Source organism: Canis aureus, chromosome 24 (assembly GCF_053574225.1).
Source record: "Canis aureus isolate CA01 chromosome 24, VMU_Caureus_v.1.0, whole genome shotgun sequence".
NCBI lineage: Eukaryota > Metazoa > Chordata > Mammalia > Carnivora > Canidae > Canis > Canis aureus.
The window spans coordinates 37458438-37483457 of record NC_135634.1 but is presented as its reverse complement, the minus strand read 5'-3'; the positions used below and the strand labels follow the sequence as shown (position 1 = coordinate 37483457).

General features: G+C 42.4%; 1 pseudogene; it reads left to right on the top strand.

Annotated features, from left to right (window-relative positions):
• LOC144296403 (small ribosomal subunit protein uS2 pseudogene) overlaps positions 1 to 7871 on the top strand; it is a 171801-nt pseudogene extending 163930 nt beyond the window's left edge.
• The last annotated feature ends 17149 nt before the right edge of the window (positions 7872 to 25020 follow it).

Below are 25020 nucleotides of genomic sequence, written 5' to 3'. Positions count from 1 at the left end.
AGATTTCTAAATTTATTTATTTATTTATTTATTTATTTATTTATTTATTTATTTATTTATTTAAAAGATTTTATTTATTTATTCATGAGAGATGCAGAGACAGAGGCAGAGACATAGGCAGAGGGAGAAGCAGGCTCCATGCAGGGAGCCTGATGTGGGACTCGATCCCAGGACTCCAGGGTCATGCCCTGAGCCAAAGGCAGATGCTCAACCTCTGAGCCACTCAGGCATCCCATTTCCAAATTTCTTTAATGTATCATAATGTCCTTCTGTAGCTAGCACTAACCCCAAGATTCTGAGAAAGAAGCCTATGTCTTTAGGCAAAGAAAGTGTCACTGATCTCCATTACCTAATTTATGTTCTTGAAATAAGGATAACTGACTAAGGTGCTAGGTTAAGAGAAGGGTCTGGCTCTTAAGGAGGTAATCTCATCAGTTGTTCTCCTCTCCAGACCCCGTTTGGTCAGGGAACCTTCAAGGTAGAGGGCAGAGTGGAAAGAGGATATCTATTAACCCTCAATTGTAGTACTAGATACTTTACACCACTAGTGGAAAACAGTCTCCATAGGGCCAGGAAGATAATACAAATAAACTGGCCTTCAGTATAGGTGGGACAATAAGGAAAGATGGGGACTGAGGAGATCTGGAGAAAATAAGCCCTAGATACAGAAAGTAGTTACTCCTTAGCTTTAACTGCTCAATCTTTTGGGGAAGAGATAGATAGAAGCTTAACAGATTTTTCAATTTTTCAAGAGAATACGGAAAAAAAGACTTCCAAATTTGAAATATAAATAATTGGCAAATAATTTAAAAACTAGGAAACATTGTGTCATATTTTGTAAGACCAGTAAAATATATCTGCTAGCCAGGTATGACCCAAAGATTTCTAGTTTTCAACCTTTGCTTTATATGCTTGACCTTAATATTTTCAACAATCCCTAGAAGGTGGACTTAATTACGTCATTTTACAATGGTGAAACTTAAGGTCAAGAATGTCAAGGACACACACACACACACACACACAAAGAATGTCAGGGACATTTTTTTTTTTTTAATTTTTATTTATTTACTTATGATAGTCACAGAGAGAGAGAGAGGCAGAGACACAGGCAGAGGGAGAAGCAGGCTCCATGCACCGGGAGCCTGATATGGGATTCGATCCCGGGTCTCCAGGATCGCGCCCTGGGCCAAAGGCAGGCGCCAAACCGCTGCGCCACCCAGGGATCCTGGAGTCATACAGCTTAGGAAGTGGTAGAGAAGGGACTCAGAAATATGCCTGCCTGTCTCCTCTTCCAGGGAGGAGCCCATCTGGAGGTCTGCTGGCTGCTCCCTGCCACTGTGCTAGGTTGCACAGAATCAGGCAAGCCTGAATGTTTCCTCTCTCCTTTCCTTCTTCACACACTTCAAGGCTTTCTAGGACTTTATGAATCTTCTTACGAATTTGCCAAATTTGACCCCCAAGTATTTGAGAACTCCAGAAGCATCTGTAGAAAAATGTATGTTTCTGAGTCATTGTGTTTGCTATGGCTCCTTCAAAAGTGGTTTTTTAAGTCTCAAATAATGTCATTTTTATTTCCTTTTCACCTTATTTTTTTGAAATAAGATATAATTCCCTCATTTTTATTTAAAGGGAATAAAATCAAATTTCCAGATTTTGAAGTCAACGAATACACATAGAATTGAACTAGTTTCTCTTGGTTACCAACTAGATTTGGAAGTCGAAGGGGGTTGAGGAATTGGTATTTTTTTGAGCCTGTATAATACTGTGAAATGGGGATTATTGGATTCTTTTTACAGATGAGGAAATTGAGGTCAGAACATTTAAGTTATATGCCCAAGGTCTTTCAATACCCAAGGTCACACAATGCCCAAGTGAGAGCCAGAATATAGATTGTCTAACTCCAAACCCCATAGTCTTTGCTCTGCACTGTACTAATTCTGAATATTACAATAAGTTTGTCTGTGCTAGCAATGATAACAGAATATCTGAGGAATTATAATTGAGTAGTGTTATTTCACTGAGTCAGACAAAAGAAAGTAAAATATGCTCTGGATTTAACAATATAATAGGGGGTTTATAAACATAGAACCCAAAGCAGGAGGAAGTGAATCTCACCCTAACCCTTCTTGAAATTAATGCCATTATTCTCTAAAAAATTTGTCAATAATACATGGAAGTAGCACAAAATAACATGTACTATTTCACAAAAGTGAATGAGTCTGCAATCATATAATTCCATACAGTCCTTTATGCTCTTCCTTTCTATATTTTATAATTATATATACTATAAACCCTATGACTGACTGCTATTGTTTTTGTTTTAAAAAATCAAAAGTCTTTTATGTATATCATCTAAGTTATATATATATGTCAGTTTAGAACTTTATCCAGTGAATATACCCTTCATATTTATATACATGAAACATATATATAATGCATAAATACATATATGTATCTCAAATACATTTAGATTTGTGTACATAATTATATTTAATATGTAATACATAGTTTATATTATATATAATACATATATTCAATATAAAATATATGTATATATGTTAACAAATAGATATACAATGTGTTTACATATAAATATATAATTATATATTTATACAGAAGTGTATAAAAACTGAAAGACATTTATTGGATAGACTTCTAAGTTGACTTTTTTTTTTCTTTCAGTACTTTGTGCCATTTGGCTGCCTCTTGTTGACACTATTTCTGGAAAAATGTTAATCATCTTTTCATCATTTTTCCTCCAGATGCATTGTGTCCTTCTTTTTGGCCTACTTTTTATCTTTTATTTTAGGCTGTTTGGTTACTGTGTACCTAGCTGTGGTTTTCTTTGTAAGTACCCTGCTTAGAATTTATTGGCCTTCTGGGATCTGTGAGTTGATGTCTTTCAGCAATTTATTGCCCATTGTTCCTGAAATATTTCTGCTGCCCCAAAGTCTTCCTTCTTCCCTCTGGGATTCTACTTGTATGTTGAAAACTTGCTCTTATACAACATGTCTAGGATGTTCTGTTCTATTTCTCACTCACTCATTTTTGTTTTTGTGTTTCAGTTTAGACATTTTCTGTCGATGTATCTTTAGGTTTATTGGCCCTCTCCTACTCTGTGTTCAGTATTTTGCAAACCCATTTAATAAATTCCATATTTGTGATGTTATATTTCTAGCATTGACATTTTTTTTGTAGCTTCCATGTCTCTTACTTTTCCCATTCTTCACACATGTATTTGCCTTTCCACTAGATCCTTTAGCATTTTTTCCATAATTATTTTAAAGCCTCTCTCTGATGATCACTCCAACACCTAGGCCATCTCTGGCACTGTTTCTATTGACTGTTTCCTGTTTTGACTTTGAATTACATTTCCTTGCCTTTGTGTTCTCATAACACACAAACGGGGACTGACAACTGAAGCCAATAGTGTTTGCTTCTGTAACGCTTCACTCTTGTTTTTCTATTCTACCTTAAGAGTGAGGGCTAAGTCAATCTGATGTGGTTTAGCCTGGGTCAAAATGGGTGTCAGCTTTGTAACCTTTTTGGTTTCACTCAGTTCCCCACTAGAGTCCAATACCTTGAGAACAGGATGGGTGTTTTCTTTTCATTAGGAATTAAGACCTCACAACTGGTGAGATTCTGGAAATTTGCTCTGATTCACAGCTGAGCCACCAGCTTTCAGATACATGGGAAATTTCTCCCAGTTTTATAGCTGAATGGAAAGTTTTGAGTCATTAGTGACTTTTGTCTGCCATCAAATCCTACTTGCTGTTCTCTGTGCTTTGGAAGTTTGCATTCAACTCCATGGCCATTCTCTGAGGCTTTGAAGGTCTTGGGAAAGCCTGGAATGCTTTGGGAGCTCTCTCTTCTTAGTTCATTCCAGTTTGTGTTTTCAGTCTTCTGAGAGTGTTTAGAACATTTATTTATTTATTTATGATTGTTTAGGTGGAAGCAAAGATCCCATAAATTTTTTCATCTATATCAAAAGCAGGACTATTTTGATTACTGGTATTATTGCTGTTGGTGTTGTTGTTGATGGTGATGGCAGTGGTGTGTGTGTGTGTGTGTGTGTGTGTGTGTGTATCTGTGTGTGTTTGAAAGTCTTATCTATGAAAGCAGGATTTATGTCTAATAAGCTTGGCCTCTGCAGTGTCTAGATACATGACATATATTTTTCTGTTGTTGTCCCAGATAATTTTATCCTTGTAGGTCATGCTATCTGGTCACAATTCTCATGACCCTACTGTTCTGCAAATAGCTTTTGACACTCCTTCGTGTACCTCCCACCTCCTTGTTACTCATTTTCAAATTTGGCAGCTAAATTAGGTATGGCCAAGAAGAAATGATCTTTTTTCTCCTTCCCTCTTGTGTGTACAGACACATACAAACACATACACAAAAATGCACATTCACTGGGACAATAGAACAATTAATCTACTTTTGGAATATGACTTGAGTCAGTGTTTTGGTGCTTTTCCCACTGACATGTAAAATTAGCTCCTGTAGCATGTCAACAAAGTGTCTCACCATATACCAAATTTTTTAACACATTTAGAAAGAGTCAGGGAAAAGATAATTCAGAATCTGAAAAAAAATGAACAGGGAAAAACTAACTTTTAACTCTTTCCTTGAAAGTATCTTAAGGCATGGAGGACCAATCTCAGCATTACATCCAGTCTTTATCCCTTATATGGCTGGTAAAAGGACAGCCAGAAATGAGCTAGTAGGTCTTTTGGAAGGGCTCTGAGCCAAGAATGTCAACTGTGGAAAGAGGGGAGGTAAGAATGTAGTTCCATGGCAAGTGACTGGAAACAAGTGAGGGATAGGAGGGGAGGTGAAGAGGGCATCTGATGTAGTTGGGCCAACAGTGACTTCCCAGCTCAGAACTGAAGGCTCTGATTATTTTGTATTGGAAGGCACCATTTTCCATAAAACATTAACACTTCACTATTCAGTTCAAATAATTTAATTTCAGCTTGATGCAATTCAATTCAATCCAACTGAAATATTAAACATATATTAGGTAACTACTATATGTCTAATGCTGTGTTAGTCACTGTGATGATTGCAGAAAAAAGAATGTACAAAATAGCTCTGTTCTCAAGATTATGAGTGTAACTCTACTGTCAAAATGAAGACTACTCATTATTCAACTAAAATTAGAGAACAAAATAGGAGAACTGGACTGAAAGTCAGATCGAGGTTTAAATTCTAGATCAGCAATTTTGCTGACCAGGTCATTTACTTTTTCTGTACCTTACTTTCTCCCTCTGAAAAATGAGGGATTGTAAGAGATCAGTGGTTCTCAAACTTATTGTATTTAATATCCCCTTTTATAACAAATACTTTGTAATGCCTCATTTGCCAAATTGAAATGAAATTTGCAGATGTTATAACACACTTATATACATAATAAAAATCAGTATAATGCAAATGAGAAATAAAAAGCAAATATTTAAAAATAAATAATATCTACTTCAAAATGTAAATTTTCAGAAACAGCTACAATAGAATATGTAATGAAGTAGTCAGATAGTTGTACCTGCTTAAAATGAATGTATGTGGGTTCAAGAAAAGTGAGTTCAGAAGTTGTTCTGTGCAAGAAGCACATCAAATAAAAGAGCAGAGGTATAAACACATATTCTAGGATTAGGTAACTAGTAACAGGCCAGGCTTATTTGTGCATGAAATGAGAGAGAGAGAGAGAGAGAGAGAGAGAGAATGGAATATCTTTTATTGAAGCAGGGGAAACATACCAATTCAAATTACAGGCTGTCGAGGTAGAGAAAATGAGGAAGCGTGTTATTTCTCACAAATGAGCTTATCTTTATTTATAAATATAGTGTCAAAATGATGTCTGATGTTGTGACATGGGATGGGATAGCAACGAGGCATCATGGAAACCATCTTTTGTGTGAAATCTTGCCACATGTCAAGGCATGCATTCAGCCTCTGGGTGTCCAGTGGCACACTCAAGGTTTATATAGGACATGAGGCAGTTCTCTGCCATGTAGGACTGTCCTCAGTATTGCAGAACCTTTCAGATCTCTTTTCTCTTTCCACCACCTATTACCACTGCTTTATAATTATTATGAGAGCAGAAAGTACCTCCATAAAATTTCAAAATACCTCCTATTTAAGTGGTCCTTAACATGTTTGAAGTTCCACCAGCCTACTATTTTAATAATTCAGAGCAAAATAAGTGGAATGCATAATAAGCTTAATGACAAGACATGATGGGGAAGATCAGTGAGAACAGACCACCTGGATGAAAGAAAAAGACCTTGAATTGATTGAGAAGAATGACTAGAATTTGGCTAGCGAGGGCAGTTTATTCCAGCATTTCATTGTGTTGATAAACAGAATAATCAAGGTCGCAAGGAAGGCCCTTAAACCATGGAAGTATTGCTAATTTGATGATTCTTGAGCCTGCTCTTCATGTAACTTCAATGCATGTGTGGTTCCTACATGATGCCTACATGTTCATTACACCAGATCAAAAATTGAAAGAAGCTCAATGCACTTTAAAGGAAATATGCTGCATTCATTAGCATTCCACAATTTTAGACTTTTCTTGAATTCAAATTGAGTTTAAAATGGCAGTGATTCTGAATTACAGAGGTTTCAGCTTAGCCAAAGAGAGATTTTCAAAAACAGTCACATGGAGCCAGGTGCAGGGAAGAGGTTCCAACAACAGTGCTTAGAGAACTTAGAGAGTTGTCCCAGAGATTCGGGGTGCCTTGACTCTTACTGATTTGTGAAGGGTCTGTGAGAGTATCTATCCTGCAAATACAAAGCCCTCTTCCTTCTGCCTGACACTTCATTGAATTCCTTGTGGATGGTGCTAAGGTTTAGGCTTTAAGAGCAGCTTGGGAACCTTTTTGAGTTACAGAGAATTTTGATACTTCTTAAGTCTGAAGAAATATGTCATCCCACCCAAGTGCATTGATAGCTGAGACACAACAAAAGCAAGCATATCTGAGACATGCCTGTTGGTCAGCACTTCAGAGGAGCAGCTGTGGGCAGTGGGCACAGTGGAAAAGTGATAAAAAGCTTATAGAAGAAGCTTTGCTGCCTTGGCAGTGAGGCCAGGGAGAAGGGTATGAAAACCAGCCCCTTGTGGCATGGTGGACTTCATAACCTTGTGCCCTCTCCTAAGATGTAACAGGCAGGGTTGGTTCAACAGGCAGTATGACAGATCAGGATCCGGCAATGTCAGGGGATTCTGGGTCTTACGTATCTTCCCTCAGGTGGCTCTTTAATACTAAATGGGGTATCTGTGAGAACAGGGGGATAAAAGGAGGGAGGGATATATAGAATGTAGTAAACATGTAAAAAAGGCAGGTTCTGGAGGACATAATGGGACAGGACAAGAATGAGCATTGCTCTTCAGAGTCAGACCAGTAATCAACTGGTTGGGCCTGCTCACTCACTCTATGTCTGTGTAGCCTCCTGGGCTCCACACGACAGGCCTCTACCCACCTCACCAGCCTTCACACACTCCATGCTCTGTAGGCCTTGCCATGTGTCCTTTCTCCTGGTTCTTCAAATGCTCTTTGCTCCTTTGAACCATTTGCTTCACATTACTGGTCCCTCAGTCTGGAAGGTTTCCAGCCTTTACCTCAGGTCAGGCCAAGTCTTTTCCCTGGCTAACTCCTACTCAGGAAGTACATGGCATACCCCAGAGAGTAAATGAAGAAAGCTCAGTGGAGGGACTTGGGGGAAAGGTGGGTGGCGTTAGGGGCACCAACAAGGCATGGTGAAGCAGCAGGAACTGGAAAAATGGGCAATTTTTGTTTCCTACAGGCCTAAAGCAGCAGCAGGAGGAGCAGGTGCAGGCATTTGGTGAGAGCTGGGCTGTGGACTGACGTTCCCAGAAAGCAGCAGCCACTGCCAGAGCAGCTTCTGGACACCAGGAAGCCAGAGAACATACAGAAGCACTACAGGAAAACTAGAACCTTCCCAGACAGAGTGACAGCCAGAAACCACAGGAAGGAGACCACTGCCTCACTTCTACATTTTAAATCTCATGTAAGTGGCAAAATTGAATTTATAGCCAGACTCATGGCTGTAAGGGATTCTGGAAAATATAGTTGGATGAGAATGCCCAGGTAGGTCCCTCCACCCTTCTATCCTAACCCCTTCTAGCTCTTTCATAGTTCTCATTCTCCCCTGATCTAGATCTCTGTTCATGCTTCCTTCCCAGGGAGGCCCCTCCTCTCCTGCCTATGAGGTGGTGCCCATCACTCTCCATTTTCATATCTTACTCTGGGGACTTCATCATTCTTATCATTCACCACCTGAAATTAAAACCTATTCATTTACTCTTTTTCTCTTCATGCCAGCGTGTAGCCCGTGCGAGCAGGCGCTGTTCTTATTTTTCTCAATCTCCTTGTGTTCATTGTCTGTTTTTCAGTAGATGTTTGTTGAAAGAATGCTGAATGAATAAACCAGGAGCAGTTTCAGGCCAGATGTTGAAGGACCAGTATGAGACACACTGGGAATTAGAGGTTTTGTTTTAGTAGAGACAATGCTGGAAGGGACTCAGGGCAGAGAATGCTTGTGATGCTACCTGTGATTTCAAAGTAGTCATTCTGGTAGTAGTCAGAGAGGGAAGCAAAGGTAGACAGCTGGTCAGAAGGGCAGTCGTCACCACTCAGTTGAGTGGGCCATCTTGATTGCAGACACTCTGCTGGGCCCATAGCAGGGGTGTAAGTGGTATGGGGAAGCTGGTAAACCCTGCAAGTATAAAACGCCTAATCTCTGTTCCCCTGGGAGCCAGAGATCTGTTTGGGGACATTAGAGGAGCATGCACAAAATGTGTGGAACACATTGAGAAGTACAAATCAACACAGCAGGAGTACACAGATCCCCAGAATACCCTCAAGAAAGGAAGAGCTGGCTTGGAGAATAGTTGACCCAGAGGACTCCCTGGAAGTAATCGGATGAGTGATGTACCAGCAGAAAATCCAAGCTAGCTAGGAATGCAAGAAAATGCCTAGGAACTAGTTGGAAGGGCACTGCTTGGAGGAATAAAATACATTCCTTTTCAAACTCATTGAATAAACACCTGAATAATCCAAATCCAGTGCAATTTTCTGACGAGATCGGGTGCGTTCAGGGTGGTATGGCCATAGACCAGTACAATTTTCTGAGTGCTCTTGTCCTTCCCTCTAAAGCATGTTACTCTGGGATCACATCTTCCTGTTTGAAATGCTCTGTCCTTGACTTCGATCTCCATCTCCGCTCTTCTTCCTTCTCCAGTAGGGATCACATCTTTTGCCTCATTTTTTACTTCCTCCTTATAGCCTCTCACAAATGAATGGTTAGCTCCCATGGCTGCTTTTGTGAATAGGAACCCCAAACCCACCACCTGCTTCCCAAACTTGAACCAATTTTACCAGGAGTTCTTCTAGCATACTCCACTATGAAGGATGATCTAAAATCAAATCATCTTTCTCCCCTGCGACAGTTAATTATACATGCTAACGTGGCTAGCCTATGGTGCACACTTGTTTGGCCAAATACCAGTCCAGGTGTTGTGAAGATATTTTTAAAGTGTGATTAACATTTAAATCAGAGAACTTTGCACATTACAGTTTACCCTTCATGATGTGGGTGGGCCTCATCCAATTAGTTGAAGGTCTTAAGAGAAAAGTCTCTTAAGAGAGAAGTTATCTACACACGAATAGCCTATGTTTGTGTTTCCCCAGAGAACCATAGCTAATGTATTCCCAGCAGCTCTGGCCTGCCTTCACTATTCCTGGTGTGACAGTGTCATCACTCTTGATGACTCTTCTCCCCCTGCTCACCCCAACATCTAAGCATCACCAGATCTTGTCAATTGTACCTCCTAAACTTATTTCAAATCCTCCCTTTTATATTTTTATGACAATGTCTATAAAAGTCACTGTGCTCTCTAGATAAGCCTATAACTCTAGCTACCCATCAGGTCACCCTGCAATCCCTCTTACCTCCTCCTATCCATATAGTAGTGGTCCTTCTAAATAATAAGCCTGAGCTTATGATTTTCTACCTAAAGCCATTCAATTCTTTCCCTTGGTCCCAGTGATAAAATAGAAATTCATTAATGCTGATTAAAAGGCCCCGGATACTATAGCTCCAGCTCCATATCTCAAACCATCTCCATTCTTATCTAACCCCCACCAATTCGCTCTACTTCCTGAAGAAGCCATGATCTATCATGCCTCAGGGCATTTGCACAGGCTACTCGCTGGCATGGTACACAACCTGTCACATCTTTCCTCTTACGAACTCCTACTCATCATTCAGCTATCATTTCCTTCAGAAATTTTTTCTGACTCCTCTTGTCTAGGTTAGTTTCTGCTCCTACATGATTTCACCACAGTTATCATTGTATTATTATCAACTTAATGACAATATTTAGCATTGTACTGTTTTACCTATTTGATTTTTTTATATATCTCCCCATAAACTGGTATTGGATCTTGCTTACTTCATATTACATCCCCAGTGCCTAGTACATAGTAAGTGCTCACCACAGTTTTATCGAGTGAATGCACGTGTAAATAATTTCCACTTACCTAATTTTTCCATCTGTCTGTTTTTTTTTTATTTTTATTTATTTATGATAGTCACAGAGAGAGAGAGAGAGGCAGAGACACAGGCAGAGGGAGAAGCAGGCTCCATGCACCGGGAGCCCGATGTGGGATTCGATCCCGGGTCTCCAGGATCGCGCCCTGGGCCAAAAGACAGGCGCTAAACCGCTGCGCCACCCAGGGATCCCTCCATCTGTCTGTTTTAAGCACCACTACCCATACAAAACCCATTACTGTGCCTATTCAGTGTCTTACCAATTCTTGGTGTCTATCTCTCTTTTACACTGCTGCATGCTCTGTTACAGCCCTTCTGATTGAAGCTTTTGGCAACTTGCCATGTCTCCTGGTGTTCTGGGCATTCCATGAGAATGGAATGAGTCCTCAGCCCCACATTCTAGCCCCATGAATCTACTGACCATTTCCCATCTTTTCTCCCCATGTAGTGGTTTTCATCAAGTTGCCTCTGCTTGGAAATAAATGTCTATCTAGTCTCTGAACTCCCTTCACCCTCTTCTTTAGATTGGACTTGATTACTCTTTCCTCTAAACACTACCTGATTTACATAATAGAAAGAGCAGATATTACATCTCGTACAAGCTACTTCATTTTGGGGATTTTCATATTCTTGCCAATAAATGAGACTAATGATATCTATATCATCATAATAATAGCTTTCGCTGATCTAGTTCTTGCATATGCTATGTGCTGGGTAGCCTTCAAAGCACTCTCTCTATGTTAATTTATTTAATCATTACACCTAACCCCTTTTACAGGTAGAATGGAGGCAGAGAGAAGTTAAGTAGCTTCCCCAATGCCACAGAACTGAGGGCAGCAGAGCTGAGAATCAACCTGGTAGCCTGGTTCCAGGTCTGTGCTCTCACTCACACTGCCTAATGGAAGAGAATAGTGAGGTAGTTGTTGAAGATGCTTAGTACAGAATGCAGCTCCAGCAGACACTGAGAGGGATTTTATAGGCCCTGGAGTCGTGTGGGTTTGAGAGTGATTCTGCTAATTAGGAGCTGGTTAACTTTGAATTGCTTATTTATCTAAGCCTTAGTCACCTAATCTAAAAACTAGCATATTGCTTGTATTTATCCCACAGGGTTGTTCTGCAGATTAGAACACACACATACACACACACACACACACACACACACACGCTCACATACATGCACAACATAGAATATTCTTGGAATAGTACTTGGCACATAGCTAAATCTTATAAATGTGTATTTTTATAATATAGCATAATCATCATTGCTATTTTATCACATTCTGCTTTCTGTTATAGTTATTAGTGTGTTCAACTTTAATCCCTTCTTAAGATTGTAATCTTTCTGTTCATGGCATATGACTTAAACTCTTGTACGATGTTTGCTAGCTGAATGAATAGATGATCCTTTCATTGTGATTCATTTAAAAGATTATGGAAGGACTGGCAAACTGACAAGGTAATGGGGATTTTTGGTCAAGAAAAAATTCCCTAAAATGGAAGTAGCTATGATGTCAATTCTTCCCTACTCTACCTTTCTTTCTCCCCTCTCTCTTTCTCTCCTTCCCTTCCTTCCTTTATCTTCCTTCCTTTCCTCCCTCCTTCTTTTCTTCTCTTCTTCCTTCTTTTCTTTCCTGCTCTACCTACCATTCCTACTCAAAGAGTAAAAGGCAGGAAGGCTAGGGCTTTCCTCTCTTCATTCTCTTGAAGCAGGATGCATAATATCCATCATGTAACTGGGTCTGAAGGAGTCAGATTCTTCCCTCCAGTGAAAAAATTTCATTAATGCTTTCAACTCAAAAGTGTCTCTTGGTATCTACATATCATATATAGCCTAGTATAATGGGGCATAGAAGCAGTAAGGAATTTTGGAAAGAATCAGAGCTTTGGAGGAATGTAGTTGGAGCCCTGACTCATCATTGACAGATTGATTTTGGGAAAATCATGTAAACAAAGGGTGTCTCATTTCCTCATTTGTAAAATGTTGTGAGATCAAATTAAGGGACGTACACGAATGTACTTAGGAAACTTTGTAAGGCCTTCCTAGGGTAATCACTGTTGCTCTTGTGCTAAATGTGGGCTTCCTGGGGGTCTGAATTGTCATTATCTCTCTTCTTGCCAATGTACAGACAAGCCATGTTAGGGCAATGTGTTTCTACTGGAGGTGGAACAAGAATGTTGGGGAAAAGGAAATGTAGGAAAGAATATTAAGGATCAGCTAGCCCAGCAATTCTCAAGCTCCTGCTACCTCCATGATTTTCACATCTGTGCAATCTCTGCACAACTATTGATACAATATTTTCCTTTAATACCATTCACTTTTTACTTAAACAACTATAAAAAAGAGACCTTATTTCATTGCTGTAAATGGAAAACCAGTATTACTTCCTATAAATGGAAGGCAAAAAAAGAAATACAATAAGAACTCAGCAATGTCATTAAATTCTAGGTAAGTTCTGCTGCTTGCCAAGGTTCTGAGCCTGAGGCCTACTTTCTCTCCCTTGAAAAGGTAAATTAGCAGATATTAGAGAGGTGTTAACTGAAAACTCGAACCGAGCCAAGACTGGAAGGATTGAAAGATAATTGAAAAGGAGATAAATTTCTCATTCCGAATTAAATGTAGCTTAATGCTGTATTCATGCCCCACCTCAAATCATCTCCACTGCCCCACATTTTAGAGAAAAAGTTACTTTAGTCTTGCCTTCTCTTTTTACCAATGAGGAAATTGAGGCCTGAGTGGATCACAACTTTTGTTCATCCAGAGAGGAGCTTTCCAGGCCTGAGCTCTGACCATGGTATGCTGGTGGCCTGAAGATCATATCATTGCCACCACCAGCTAGAGGCAAGGATTTCATAAGTCAGTGGCACCTTTATATATCCTGAGGGCATTTGCATTTATTATTTCACTCAGTCTTCACAGCAGCCCCATGAGACAGACAGATTCTATTTGATTTTGGCCCTCTTATAAATGTGGAAATGGAAGCCACAGGAGGTCACTTGATATTTTAAGGACTTATGGATGGCAAATGGCAGAGCCCATCCTGTTACCGCCTCCTAGCTACGCTTCCTTTCTACTAGATGGCTCAGCCTGTCAAAAAGGCCATCTTGACTTTGTTTCATCTCCTGCTTTGTGATTGAAATCTGTATGACAAATGCAGATTATATTCTCTGTGAACAAGGCCTTTCGCACAGTTTGAATTTTCAAGCTCACCTTCTCATTATTCTATCCAGGTAAAACCCCATCTCTTCAGTTCCACATCAAGTATGAGGGAGAAGATATATCGCTGGCCAGGAAGTCAGCAGGTCTCACTGTGATCAGACTGAGTGGCCCAGGGACAATGCTGCAGGGCCAGGGCTGGGAGCAAGGCTAGTAAGGCGATGGGCTTGTGGTGGACAGCCACGCTCAGCCACACCTGGAACTCCCTTCTCCCCCTGTGCACAGGATTTCTAGTAACAACTTCTTAATGCCACTCACTTCGTCTAAAATGAATTACACAAGTCCTAGACTTCTTAATATATAGGCTAAGTAGCTGCAATCTATGCTCCATACTCTCCCCGATAAACTGCATGATCAAGTCTAAACTACTTGGTCTGGCATTCAAGTCCTCTCATGGAGTGGCGGAGTGATGGCTCCAGGCTGCACCAGCCACCGTTCCCAAACTCATCGGCCTACCCAGGCCTTACTTAGCCTTCCAGAGGAAATTCAAGAACCATTTCCTAAAGCCTGTCAGTCTCCAGCCAGCCAGTGATCTTTCTTGTCTTACAGTTATTCAGTTATTTCATATTTTTGAAGGAGAAGGTGTTGTGTGTCTACATTTTAAACTTTTATCCATTATTTATATATTTTAGTCTTAAGCATTTAATGTATGGTTACTTGGCATCTTAGACTATAATTTGTTTAGGTCAGGGTGTGTTATGTTCTTTGAGGTCCGTGGCTGTTTGCTCTGTATTGCATATGAAGTAGATGCTCAATGCGATACACACATGGCCAGTAAGTACCTTCCCAATAAAGGCATAATAATAAAGTGTTAAAAGTCTTAAGAACAAGGCAGAGGTATTGGAATTGTGTTTATTTCACACCCCTAACACTGGCTGCTGCAACCCATTTAGTCTCTCCCAACCTAAAGGAAACAGTTCCTTTCCACTGAGCCACAGTTTGGAAGGAGACATGCTGTTGATCCACTCCCAGGTCATTGTAATTCCCCTTCTTCCTGGCTGTCCTCCTTTCTGTCCCAACCAGAATGGATGCAAAAGAGCTTCAGCACCCCCTCTCTCATTCCCTTCCATACGTCTCTCCTTTGCCTTTTCCCCCTGTGTGGTTGGTGACAGACTCCATTCCCTTGGCCCCCCAGATACTGTAGAGGCTAATTTGCTGCCAGGGCTAAGGAGTCAGGGAGTAGACTCCAGTGAGCACTGGAGTCCCTGAAGGAAAGAGGCTGTGCTGCCTGGGCAGTAATTGTCTGGGAGGCCGGTTGTCATGGCGACTCTAGAGGCAGGCACAGGGTGGAGAGATAGGGAGAAATAAACTAGGCAAGGGACAGGGGATAGAGGAGAGTCTTTGATTTGAGAAAGACAATAGGAGCCTGGGAGGGCAAGGAAGTGAAGGGGCATGAAGCAGAGAGATAGAGAGGTGAAGCAAGAGATGAAGAGAGGAGACAGGGAGAGGGGAGGAGGCCAGGAGAGGAAAGGGGCTGAGCAGTGTGCAGGGCAGGCGCTGGGAGGGGTGGGGAGCCAGCTAGCTCTCAGAGTAATCTTTAATTATCGCCCTCATGTCTTCCATCTCTATCTGCTCTTTGATCTCCTGTGTTGCACATTAAATATGAGCAACCGAATGCCTGTGTCTCATGTTTAAGAACGCGATGAGGCGCGACTTCAAAGCCAGGAGTGGAACAAGACGGTGGAGGGCCTGATGTTCCTGCGGCCTGTTTGCTGGCCCAATTAGGTTAAATGGGGCCCTGAAATCCTCCTGATCTGAGCCAGCTTCTGCACTGGTGCCTGCCACCAGTTGCCAGTTGCCAGGCTTCATGCGATGAGAGGCCCCAGGCCGGCCAGCTGACCCCTCCCCAGGTATCCCCAGCTCTCAGGAGGGCTGCCTGGAAGCTGGCATCTGGACTCGGACCACATGGGCTGAGCTCCTGAAGGAGGTCCCAGGCAGCTGGACCAAAGCTGGGTGGTCCATTCTCCACGTGGCTGGGAGGCATCCATTCACGGTGACAGGTGCCAGAGTAATAGGAAGTGCAGTTGAATCCTGACCCTTGCCTCCATGTCCAAGTTTCCGCTCCGGGTGCCCAAGTCCTGACACAGCTGTGCGTGCCCATTGGTCCCTGGTGTTGGAGTCAGGGTCTAACCCATCAAGCGTAATGATCTAGCTGCTTTCTCTGAGCCTCAGTTTCCCCTTCCCTAAATGCAGGAGTGAAGAGACTGCTAATGTTTTCTCCAAAACTATGATGTGTCCTTGGATCATCCTGGACACCTTTTGAGGCACTTCTGCCCAGCAGACCCTACAAGCCTGGGAGTCTCCCCAAAGAAGGCCTTTCTGTCCTGCTTACAGGGCACACAGCCCTTTTTAGGGATCTCATAGTGGCTGAATTGCACTTACCTGAGAGATGAGGAGACAACCCATAAGCTTATTGACGCTGAGAGGAAATACAATGAAGGCATTTACATCTTGAAAAAATACATCTAGAGAGAAGGCAATGGTTCACCCAGGGAAATCTCTGAGGACTCACACATTGAATTTGATGTTTAAGAGAAGGTGGAACTGCTAATGGCCCTCAAATTCTGCCCAAAAGAGAAACTCTCTTTTTCTGTCTATGCTCTTCTGGGGGTTAAAGGGGGTTCACCGCATTAATCTGGGGGTTATGAGCAGGGATTATAAATTTTAGCTTGCATCTTCAGGCATTTAGACATCCCCCATATTCTACAAATGGTACCTGAGCTCAGGGGTAACTGATCTGGGCACAGGGAGGCTGGCAGATGGAGTGCACCTGAAAAAGTGTCTCAGAGCAGCTCACAACCAGGATGGACACAGCCCCACATTGTTGGGCAGAACAATTCTACTTTGTGGAGCATCTGAAGAACAAAGGGGTAGGCCCTATTTCCCACCTGGCTCACCCTCCTCACCCTTGAGACAGTCCCTCAAGAGCCTTCCACAGGTATCTTCTCAGCCACCATCCCCTTTGGGAGCTGTGTCTGAGCAGCAGAATGAGCCCTCAGCACCAGGCCTGCTGGCAATGACAGATGTTATTTTATAGAAGGCAACCCGGAAGTGAAGTCCACAGCTTCTGAGTATCATAGGAAGGAAAGGAAGGAGGCTGTGTATTGTTGTTATTCTCCTCCTCAGATAAGAAGCTGATCAGGGTGAGGGGAAGGCTCAAGCAGGAAGGCACTCTTTTTTATTCCTTGGACTTTGAGAAGGTTCGGGTTTCAGGAGGCCTTTGCCTTGAACTCTGAGCTCATGAACAAATTGACGAGATCATACCAGGTATGATGGATCCCCAATAATATTTGTTTTTGGGTGTGAAGCTCTAGGAAGAAGCAGTGATCTTTCCAAGTCCTCCTGGAGCCCTTTGACAACCCAAGTGAAGGCAAAAGTAGAAGTGATGGGACTCTCCCTGGTGAATATACAGAAAGAGCAGCATTTGGAAGTTCTTCGTTAGGAGGCTTCCATCCTGTACATTGCTTCTCAGCACAGCACAGTGCATAAGAGCAGGTTTTGGGCTAGACTCCGTGGGTTACATCCTATGTCTTCCTGTGTAATTGGGGACTAGCTATATAATGCTCTGTGCCTCATTTTCTTCATTTGTGAAGTGTGAGCAATATCTGACCTATGTTAAAGCCCTACTGTGAAGATCAGAAGACTACAATGGTGCCTGGCACTCAATATTCAGTCGATGTTATCTATTATGCTCATCCACAATTTAATTTGGTTCTCATATAATCTCTGAGGGCAACAGTAAAGGTATAACTCCCTTTAATAGGAACAGAAAAGAAAGATTTCTCCTACATGTGTTGGAATCCTGCTCATTGTCACTTCTTCTATGATATCATATATGGTGGAGAAAAGGAAACCTTCAGTCTTGACGTACATGGTAGTCATTGATTTTACTCACAAATATTTCTAGTTCTTCCTCTTTCTGAACATATGGTAGGATTCTAATAACAGTTAGTTGTGACCATGTGACTTGATTTGATCAATAAAATGTGAGCAGAAGTTGTATATGCCACTTCCAGGTAGAAGTTCTAAGATCCAGAGTACAATTTGCCACACATCCCCCCCACCCGCCCCGCTACAGTGATTAAAGGAGCACATGTTGAGATGAAGCTTCTATCAGCCTGTGTCCCTGAGGAATCAGGAGGAGCAGAGCTCCACAGCCAAGTCTCACAGACACAAAGCCTGAGCAAGAATGAACTTTGGTTATATTAAGCCACCAAGGGACAGGAGTCACTTGTCATAACCAAATATATCTTTATTGATTTGCCATAGATTAAACTAGTGTATCTAGAACACTGACTCCTCCTGCTGGTGGAGCCTGCTTCCTGGTTTTCAGAAGAGCCCAATCATATGGAAGGGTGTGAGAAATTAGGCCACTATTCTCTGTTATCTCTCTTTCAGCCTTGATCTAGTGGCTAACATTCAGCTCAAACGGTGGAGGGTAGTGATCTGAAAAGGGGTTTTGTTTGTGTTTGTTTTGATTTACATTTTATTATCCAGAAAGAAAAAATGAGATCCCCATCTACTAAGTTGCTCTCAATATCTCAGATGAAGTACAGAGATTCAGATCAAGCAAACACCACTGGTAAGGATGGGTTTTGAACTAAGCTTTGCTCGCCCTTGTCTTGGGCTGCCCCTTCTCAAGAACTTGATCACCAAGTCTAAGAGATTTAGTCAGGGATGATATTCAGAGGCTCCTTTCTGGGGCACGAGGACTGAAAGAAGCATTACAACAAACAACCCCTCATATTCTAGAGAAGGAAAGTGATGTTGTAGACCTGAATTCAAGCTCTACCCAATTCCTGAAAGGCAGGACCAAATGCAAAATTTGCAGGACCTAGGGGAAGATAAAAATGTAGGGCCCCTCATTCAAAAGTATTAGAAATTTCAAACTGGGGACTACAGAGTATTAAATCGAGCATGGGGACCTTAGAAGTACAGAGCTCTACACAGTTGCCCACATTGCACATGCCTAAAGTTGGCTCTGCTGAATGTACTGACCACTTCATAAGGAGAGGAAAGGAAACCCACTTCAGACCTCAGGATACAACTCCCTTGAAATGCTTGAATAAATTCCAAAAGGAGTTCAATGAAAAGTCATGCAGGTTACAAAATGACTGCAAACTGATCTTTGCTACGTCGGGCTTGGCCGGCTTCTTCACACTTTCCTCTGCAGGACAGAGATGCTCCCTGTCCTGTTGTTCAGATGCAATTTAAGGATAGCAATTTACAGATTAAATTTGGCCATGAATCCTAGAAAGCCAGATACTAATTCTACTCGTGCTGTTTTAAATGTTCTTAGGAGCTGGGGAAAAAATTCAGAATACAGGAAGGAAAATACAGGTTTAGGGGCTTATCAGAATCTGCAATTGTGCTATTTATTTCCTTGTTTATTTTCTGACTTCCCTACTAAAGTGTTAGTTCTGTGAGGGTAAACCCTTGCCTCACTTCATCTCTATTCTCTATGTACAGAACAATGTGGAAAGTAGGCTGTCAATCAATGCTTATGGTGTGAATAAATGATGAGAGACACAGTGATGAATCAGACAGGCCTGCACCACGGTGGAGCTGGTGGAGACCCTTGTTTGCTCCATGGTGTAGAGCTGTGTGTGTGTGTATGTGTGTGTGTGTGTGTGTGTGTGTGTGTCCTTCCCCTTCTCTACCCAAACCCGAACTTAAGTCAGAACAAGACATATTTAGGTGTAAATGACTGTCTCAGCATATCTGGTGACTCTTTCCAAAGAGTTTTCTTTTTTTTTTTTTTTACCAAGGATTAAAATGCCTTGCTTGCTTCGATCAATCATCAATCACCAAATATTTACTAAACATCTAGAATTCATACATTCAAACTAAGTAAACATTTATCTAATGATTATAGTGGGATTAGGTTCCATGAGGATTTAGGGAGAGAAGACTAATTACATGATCTCAGGCCCCAGGCCACCTCCTCAGGGGTGGGGGCCAGAGTGGGATTCAGGGCTTGATGCCTTTCTAGCTCCCTGGAATCACAGAGCCCTCTGCAATGCTGTCTGGATGCCTCTTTGCCTTTGGGCAAGGCCAGGCTCCTCACAGGGATCCAGAAAGAGACCGGGCAGGATCTGAAGGTGTCGCTCCTGCACCTCTGAGGACCATCTGGTCTCTACCCCTCCCCAGGGTGCCACAGAGAGAAAGGAGCCAGTGGAGTCAACAATGCTCCCAAGTTAACAAACACAGCCTCTTCCTCTTCAATTCTCTCTCTCCGTTTACTGAAATGGTAATTTTAAGTCTCTAATAGCTCCTCAGGGCACTGAGGTGAGGCAAGAAGGGGATGTATTTATGTTCACATCTGCCAGCCTGTCTTCTCGGGTGATGGCGAGGCTGATGGTGCTGCTGATGAAAGCTGCCCGCTCAGCTCCACTCACGAGGAGGGAGCAGCCTTCTTGCATCTCCCAGGTGACCAGGTGACCAGCCAGCCTGCTGCTTTCTGCTCTAGGCCAGCCTGCCATGTCCTCTCCAGGCTTCAAGTCAGCCCTGGTGGTCCATGCATATTCATGCTGAATGCAGCACCCGCCTCAGAAAGGCCCACATCCTGGGCATTTATTAATCACTGTCTTTAGCTCTCTCAGGGCCACCAGACAGGAAGTCCCTTTGTAGGAAGGCAGCAACGACCGATGTCATTGCCAACAATGGGCTTAGCAGAGTGGAAAAGAACAATAACAGCATTAATGAGGTGACTGCTCTGGAGGCTGAGCACTGGGGGAGCGAGTCCACATCCTCCTCGACCCAGAGGTGTGGCTGCCGTTGTGGTTTAGAGCACTCAGTACAGCAGCACTGAAACTTCACCACACCTGCAGCGGTACTCACCAAGGCTCTGCGGAATACTCTGCACTTCCAGGGATGCTCTCCAATCAAATGCTTTCAATCTTGGGAGACAGGTATTCATACCCCAGTTTCATAGGTGAAAACTGGCCTTTGGGGAAGAGAAATGACTGATCCAAAGTTATGTAGCTATGAAGTGATAGACTTCCATTCAAGTCCCTTGACTCCTAATCCTGTACTTTCTCTGCATCCTACAGGCATCCCTGCAGGATGGTTACAATTGGAGGCATTTCCCAGGAGTTTTCCAAGGAGTTGGGTATCTTCTCTCTTAGCCAATTTGTGCACACGAGTTTATATAAGCTGTATTTCTGGTAGAAGTTCCACAGATTTCCAGCTGAGTGTCTAAGAAATCAGAGCTGAGAGGAATATGAGAGATCCTCTAGTCCAAATCCTTGTTCTAATAAATTAGGAAATTAGGGGTGTCTGGATGGCTTAGTTGGTTAAGTGTTCACCTCTTGATTTCAGCTCATGTCATGATCTCAGGGTCACGAGGTCAAGCCCCATGGAACTCTTTCTCGCCTTCTGCCCCTCCCCCCCTTCAAAAAACAATAAAATAAGTTAGGCAATTAAAATGACAGCCAAATCATAAACTTAGCTCTTCCTGAACCTTGCTCTAGATCTTTCTCCTCCTCTCCACACTCAGGCTTTTTCATCAAACTCAGACTCCTGTACCTGGATCTTTCTCCCTGCAATAATCTGCATTCACCTGGATAAACTTGCTTTATCTCCCCTGGCTCCTGACCTGTTGACTCCATTCAGATCCCCCAAGGGCCCTCCTATCACCTCAAAGATGAACTATGCTCAGTTCTACTTTTGCCTCTTTGTGCAGGCTGGCTCTTTATCTTCTTTCTTTACATGCCATTTTTTCCTAGGCCTCTGAAATTTTTAGGTGCATCTTCCTTATGGAATTGTATCCAGCTCATCCCATCTGTCCTTATCACAACTCCTACTATATATGGTATTATATGTAGTTCATCTCTATGTGAAGGTCCTTGGTTAGATCAAGGCAGGGTGTGGTGCTTTACTCAGCTCTTAGGTTTTCTTCATTGTCTGATAGGGACTAGACACAGAGAAGTTCCTCAGGATGTACTTAAGAATTGATAGATGATAATGTTGCCCATTTATAACTCCATATCTGAAGTCTCTACCCCTGCCTGCGTAGCACAGAGTAATCCTTCTTTCTTGAATGCAAGAAATGTTTAATGAGGAGACATCATATGCTGAACACCATGGGAGGTGATGAATGAGCATATCTGCCCATTAGGAGATTATTCTCTACAGGAGGGGACCAAAGTCACAGGCCAGTGAGAATCAAGGAGAGAAGAGAACCTCTGGCTGGAAGGTAAGTCAGCAGGGTCCTTGACAACACTGTGATGTGTTGAGGTGTGTCAGTTAAGCACCTCTGCCCTTCCACTGCCCATTTCAGCCATATCCACCCCCTGCCATTTGTACTATGTCCCTGAATTTCCAATGCTGCCCCACCTCATCTCCAACCCTGCCAGCCTGTCATGATTAGCACTTTCCTTTCTTCTATTAAATCTTCCCAGCTAGATCTCCCTTTTACAAGGCCCTCTGCATTCCATATAGAATTACTATTGGCTGGTAACCATTTTTCACGCTTCCCATTGGAGACAGCGATGAATGATTCTAATGGAGGGACTCCAGGTGCTAGATGTGAGTCATTGAGAAAGTTGTTTGGGACAGAGGTAAAGCTTTTCACCTGCTTCTCAAGAAATAACGTGGAGGGACGCCTGGGTGGCTCAGTGGTTGAGCGTCTGCCTTTGGCTCCAGGCATGATCCTGGGGTCCTGGGATGGAGTCCTACATCCGGCTCCCTGCGAGGAGCCTGCTTCTCCCTCTGCCTGTGTCTCTGCCTCTCTCTCTGTGTGTCTCTCATGAATAAATAAATACAATCTTTTTTTAAAAAAAGAAATAATGTGGAGTTGATAACAATGGTTGTTTATACAACTTTCAATTTCTCTCAGCTCTTCTACAAGCAGTTAATTCTCCACAGTGAACTAAGGAATGAGATAGGATTAATATCTAACTATAAACTGGAACCCAAAAGTGTGCTAAGAAGAATAACTAGAAGACATGCTGGGGCCCTGCCCTGGGAGCAGACTGATAAATTCTGACCACCAGATTAGCTTTTTTGTTGTATGACAAGCTGTGCAGCATAGGAAGAGCACAGTTCCTATAAGTAGAAATATTCCAGGAATCTGATAAAAAGAGAAAATGAAAGGAAGACAAAGGGCCTACCGTCACTTAAACATTTTGCATATATGAGCATAAGGGAAAGAATGAGGTAAAAAAATGGGCCCCTATAGCTAGATTTTATCAGAGATTCAACAGAGAATATGACTAATGTATCCAAAGGATCCTTCTAAAATAACGGATGGGTTTGATGACATCCATAGAGAATGTTGGAAGAACAGCAGGGAAGATATTGCAATAATCTTGGCAAATAATGATAGTAATATGAAGATGGAAAGAAGTTGAAACTTCTAAAAGGTATTTGGAAACAGAACTGACAGGACTCATTGATAGATAAGATATAGAGGATAAGGAGAGAGATATCCAGAGGGACCCCAGTTTTCTGGCATGGACAACTTAATAGGTAGTGCTCCCATTTCTTGAGATGGAGTGGACTGGAGAAGTAACTCATTGAGAGGAATAAGAGCTCAGGCTCACACATGGTGAGCCTAACAAGTCATATATCCAAATAGAGATGTCAAGTAGACAATTAAATATACAAGAATGAAGCTCTAAGTTGGGGTTTGCATTGGAGATATAAATTTGGAAGTTGCCAGCATCTAGAGGGCATTTAAAGTTGGTAGAGTACATGAGATCATTTATTCTCTCTATAAGGAAAGAGAAAAGAGAAGTGGTCACAGCTCCTCAAGGCATAAGAGGTTAGGACCTGGGAAGTATGGCAACAAAGGAGGCTGAGATTGAGTAGCCATATGTGAAAGAAAAATCCAATAGGGTATGACATACAAAGAAGCCAAGAAAAGAGAGTTGTAAGGAGGAGGGTCATCAACAGTGCTAAATATTGCCATAAAGTCCAGTAAAATCCAGTGAAGAAAGGGTCCAGTAGATTTGGCAACATGGAGGTTATCGGTGACCTGGATTAGAGAAGATTAAGTAAGAGCAATTGCAGAAAATCAGTTGGAATAAGCTGATGTGTGAATGGAAAATGAGAGTCAGGCTGTGAATTTGCTCTTTACGAAAGTTTGGCATTAAAGGAAAGAATAGAACAGTGGCTGGAGGGGATTGCCATGTCAACAAAGGGAATTCACCACTTTGAGTGACATAAGCTCTGTTTTGGGAAAGGCTGATGGAAGAGTCAGGTTCAAGGTGAGCAAGAGTGGACAAGGATATTTCCCTCAGCATAGCTCCTAAAGCCTTGGTCTACGTTGCTAGGAGGGTAAGCTGCCGTGGCAGAAGAGCTAAGACATCTGTGGATGCCACAGAGCAATGATTTATGGGGAAAATACTGATGAGTGTCTGGGACCAAATTAGAGTTCCAACATTCTGTCCCAATGATACCAGACAGAAGAAGTTGAAGTAAGACATGTAGTCCAATGGAGAAACTGATACAAGTGAGAAAACCAATAGCAGGCCTGAGCCTGTTGGCAATCTTCTGGGGTAGACAGAATGAAATGGCACATGATGACACTGGAACCAGTGCGGGTGGAGGTGGGAGGTACAGTGCTTGGCCTGAAACTATAGCCTTTGTTAATTCAGAACTAGGTTTCCCCTGATATTGAGTTAGAGGTCAGGACCATGTTGGGCCTTGTTTGTTGCTCTCATGCTGCTGCTGTTTTCTCATTTTCAAGACAGAGCCATTCCATCTCCAAAAGGACTTTATTTTACCCGCAGCAGGAGGCAGTGGGGTATTGAACTGAGTAATACCCACGGTGACTGGGATCTTCAACTCCAAAATCAAGTGTGTATCAGAAAACTGGAGTTATGGAAAGAAGCATGAGAGACTCTTGCCTCAGGGTCACAGGGAGCCACAGAGAAGGGACAAAGGGGTCCTCACTGTTGGGAGTCCTTTGTACACCTATTTCTGCTCCACTTCCTGGAGCTGGACAATCATGGACCTGGGAGCTCAAGGGAGCACCAGCCTTGGTCACAGGTGTCAGTAGGTGACATGCTTATCATACATGGCTTCATACATGTTGTGAAGGATGTTGGACAGAGTGAACTTCCCAGATATGCCCCCACATCCTACTGCCCTCCTAACAACGCTGCTCACATCTGATTTTTTGTCCAAAGCCTTGGTACTGAATAATATGGACCCTGAATCCGATCAGCAAATGGCAATGGAAATTATCTTTTATTGACCATCTACCATGTGCCACATAATAT